This window comes from Frankliniella occidentalis, unplaced genomic scaffold (assembly GCF_000697945.3).
Source record: "Frankliniella occidentalis isolate FOCC.00 unplaced genomic scaffold, Focc_3.1 Scaffold132, whole genome shotgun sequence".
NCBI classification, from domain to species: Eukaryota; Metazoa; Arthropoda; class Insecta; order Thysanoptera; family Thripidae; genus Frankliniella; species Frankliniella occidentalis.
Window position 1 is genome coordinate 38126 of NW_026267259.1, and position 4079 is coordinate 42204.

The window sequence follows — 4079 nt, forward strand, 5'->3', positions numbered from 1 at the left end:
CCAACCCGCGCATGTGCCCCGTTAGTGCCTGCCCTATAGGGAACAGATGCATCTTTCTTATTTACTCACCTCAGCGTCAAGGCGAGCCTTTCTCCAGGCCCGACCTGAACACAGTTCGGCAGATGGCGCCGCTCCAAGTGCGGACGCATTCGGGCAACGAGCTCGTCGAACAACCGCGGGGTCATGCGCAGGTAGTTGCGGAACTTCTCCGGATCATTCGCACGCAGGAAGGGGATGAGAGTGAACCATGCACCCCATTGGGGTCGCATGGAGAACAACGGCCGTAGTCCCCATCGACGTTCGGCCCCCTCGTCGAGGTTGACAAGGATGGCCTCTCTCAGCCGCTCCCGGAGGACAAGGCGACGCATTATCACCACTCGTCGAAGAGGATCATCATTACGAAAATTCTCCCCTGCACGATACAAAATATGTTTCAATCGGTGCATTGCTAGCACGAACCGAGCGGGAGTAAACACAATCCTACTCACCAAGAATCAAACGCCGTCGAGCAAAGCCTCGGCGATGCAATTGCACCGGCAGCCCCAGATGCATACGCAGGCGCTCACGTAGCACACGACGGTTGCGCAGCAGAACAAGAGCATGAGCAGCGCGATCCATGGTGAGCACGAGCGCTCATAACCGAAGGAAGGAGAGGACTGATGCCTGTCGTCCGGCGACAGCTTCCGAGCTGCACTTCGTGACGTAGGCGATGGCTGGCAGCGCTCTAGGCAGCTCCAGCCAGCGCACCAGTCTGCCACGCCGCCGCGCTACACCGGGTGCGTGCGAAATAGGAAAGAAACGGCCAGGGCAGGGAGCCGGCATAGAGAGCACGTCCACGACGTACGAACACTCGCACTCGCAGGGGAAAAGGAGGGGGGGGGGGGTCTCCCCGCGGCACGCCGTCGATGGACTCGGCCACGGGGCAGAGGGAAGTGCCAAGTGCCTTCGATAGACGGGGCTCCTCGTGGACAGGCCATCGATGTCGGCGCCCATCGCGAGCAGGCCGCCGACGACCGGGGGGGAGCCGCCCCAGCATTTCGTCAGCCGCCGTCGTTGGGCTTGGCCGCGGTGTCCCAGAGCAGGTCCACGACGTACGAGCACTCGCACTCGCAGGGGAAAAGGAGGGGGGGGGGGGCTCCCGGGGCTCCCCCGCGGCACGCCGTCGATGGACTCGGCCACGGGGCAGAGGGAAGTGCGTGTCACGTCGCATGCGCGGTTTTAGGTTCCGCTGGGGACGATGACCCGTGGGTTGCCTACATAGAGGGGTTCTGCACCGCGAATTTTTTTTTTTTTTGGGGGGGGAGGGGTGGCTGCCCAGAGAGCATGTCCACGACGTACGACCTCCCTTGCTAGGTTGGTGGCCACGCCATTGGATGGTTTGTCAATTACAGTGAGTTCTTGATTTTGTAACTCTGATTTTCTAGGCTGGTGCTGGTCCGTCACAGCACGCACCACGTCTGTTCGCCCCCTTACTGTGTGCGGAAACGTAGACGTTGTCAATGGATCGTTTTAGAACTGTAGCGTAAAAGTTTAAAGTATCTTTTGTTTTCCCGCCCGGCCGGCGTCGAGCCCTCTCACTCGACCCGGCTAGAACGTACCCAGCGTGATTTTCACGCCTCTGCGCGATTTTCGCGCAGGCGTCTGCTGCGGCGTGAAATGTCACGCCGGTTCGTCGGTCACCCGGGAGGTTAGCTGGGGTCTCTCCCGTGTGTGCGGGCGTGAAGACTCGCGCTGCAGCAGACGCCTGCGTGAAAATCACGCCAGAGGCGTGGAAAATCGCGCTGGAGGCGTGAACATCACGCTAGCTAAAGAGCTGGTTCAGTTCGCATGCATGACGTACTCCAAGCGAATGGGCTGCCATTGGTTAATACGTTACGTCGGCTGCTAATCAAAACATCCATTTTCACGCTGGTCGCGTGAAAATCACGCTCGCGTCAGACGAACTCTGTATCCACCATTACAACAGATGCACACGATGAACAAGCAACGAGATGTCTACATGGTAAAAACACAACACTGAGATCAGCAGCAAAACAAATTTTACACTTCATAGCGTCTACACGATCGTCGTCTTCGTACAAGACCACTGATGAGACGTGTGGCTTTTCTGTCTCCACACACTCGCTCACATCCTTAAACGCCACGGCACGAATTTCCTAAAAGAAAAAAAAACAAAACAGAAATACATCAGAATATTTTACACGCATTCCTATATTACAAAACTAACACACGACGAAAAGAAACATACCTCGAGTGTCATCGTGGCCGGTCTCACCCCCCTCACACTGTGCAGATAATCGGCACCCTTCCTCTCCTTCACGTATGCACACTTTGAAAAATACAACGCATGTTCATACCATGCATCATCACCCTTTTTCCATTCCTGGAGACCACCTCCGCATACATAGCAGAAAACTTTATCACCCAGTTGAGTGTAGAAAAATCCTGCGTCAGCCAATTGTTTTGGACAGACGTCATTCTTCCAAGTTTTAAACGACGTCTCTCTGCTTTCCAATGTCTCATAATGTTGATGTGCAGGGTTGCTCAAGCCGCCCCTCATCTGTCTGGTGGTCGTAGTCTTCTCCTCTGACGCAGGAAGCGGGAATAACAGGGGGCGAACGGTCATCTCGTTTGACATCCCGCGTAATCCCGCTGAGATGAATTGCACAACCTCGTCAACACTCGATAAGACCACACTTTTGCCACCCTGATTAACTTTGAAACGATCCATGGCGAATGATGCTCTTTACTCCGAGGTCTCTTCACAAATGGCGAGACCTCCATGGCTCTCCGATGCCTCTGCCCTGTGCGATCGAACCCTGACGAACCGCGCACGGCCGTTACACTCGTTGGAGGTTACGTACACGTACATACCAGCTGGTCCAAATAGAGTCCAATGAGGTCCAACTTAGTACAATGTAATATAAATACTTGTCCAATGGAGTCCAACATGATCCAATGAGGTCCAATGGGATCCAAAACTCCAGCACTGACAGGATTCGAACCCGCAACTTGCGTCGGCGCATACGCATGACCACACGAATATTTTTCAGTACACCCGGTGTGGCTCCCCGCAAGTGGAAGCGGAGTGTCATGTCAGCGGACAACTCGTCAGGCAAGGGAAGCGCGGTGCTCCGCTCGCAGCCTTTTCAGCGTAAACAGTAAGTAACGCCTGCGCCCGCGGCTGTTGCAGCCGCTGTTGCAACCGCTGCTGCCGCTGTCGACCACTGTTGCAGCCGCTGCTGCAGCCGCTGCTGCAGCCGCTGCTGCAGCCGCTGCTGCAGCCGCTGCTGCAGCCGCTGCTGCAGCCGCTGCTGCAGCCGCTGTCGATCACTGTTGCAGCCGCTGCTGCAGCCGCTGTTGCAGCCGCTGTTGCAGCCGCTGTTGCAGTCGCTGTTGCACCCGCTGCCGCAGCTGCTGCTGCAGCTGACCCGCGCCGGCGCCACCGCCGGCGCAGGGGAGGGAGATCCCGTGCGCTTGCGCCTCTCGCCATTTGTGAAGAGCCCTCGGAGTAAAGAGCGTCATTCGCTATGGATCGTTTCGGTGTTGATCAGGGGAGGGCAAAAGTGTGCTCTTATCGAGTGTGTGGAGAAAGAAATGCCACACGTCTCATCAGTGGTCTTGTACGAAGACGATGATCGTGTAGACGCTATGAAGTGTAAAAATTTGTTTTGCTGCTGATCTCAGTGTTGTGTTTTTACCATGTAGACATCTCGTTGCTTGTTCATCGTGTGCATCTGTTGTATAGCAGTGTTCGGATCACGTTCGACACGTATCCTATAACGATACGCTTAGGCACTTGTATCATGTGCAAGTTCGGGATTGTCTTGTCTCTGAATCCGCCGTTCACAATACCAAAAACACAGTATTTATCAACCACTTCAACTTTCTCTCATTTCCAATTTTACTTTATTCATTTTTTCATTAAGGATAATCCAAACACAAATCTTTGTCCCTGTTGCGTCGGCTGCTGGGGATGAAGGGGCCTCTAAAACAAACAAAAAAGAAAAAACACCATGTAGAAACACGACAGTGTGCACGATGGAGTACCCGCCGTCCCCGTCGCCGTCGCCCCCTAC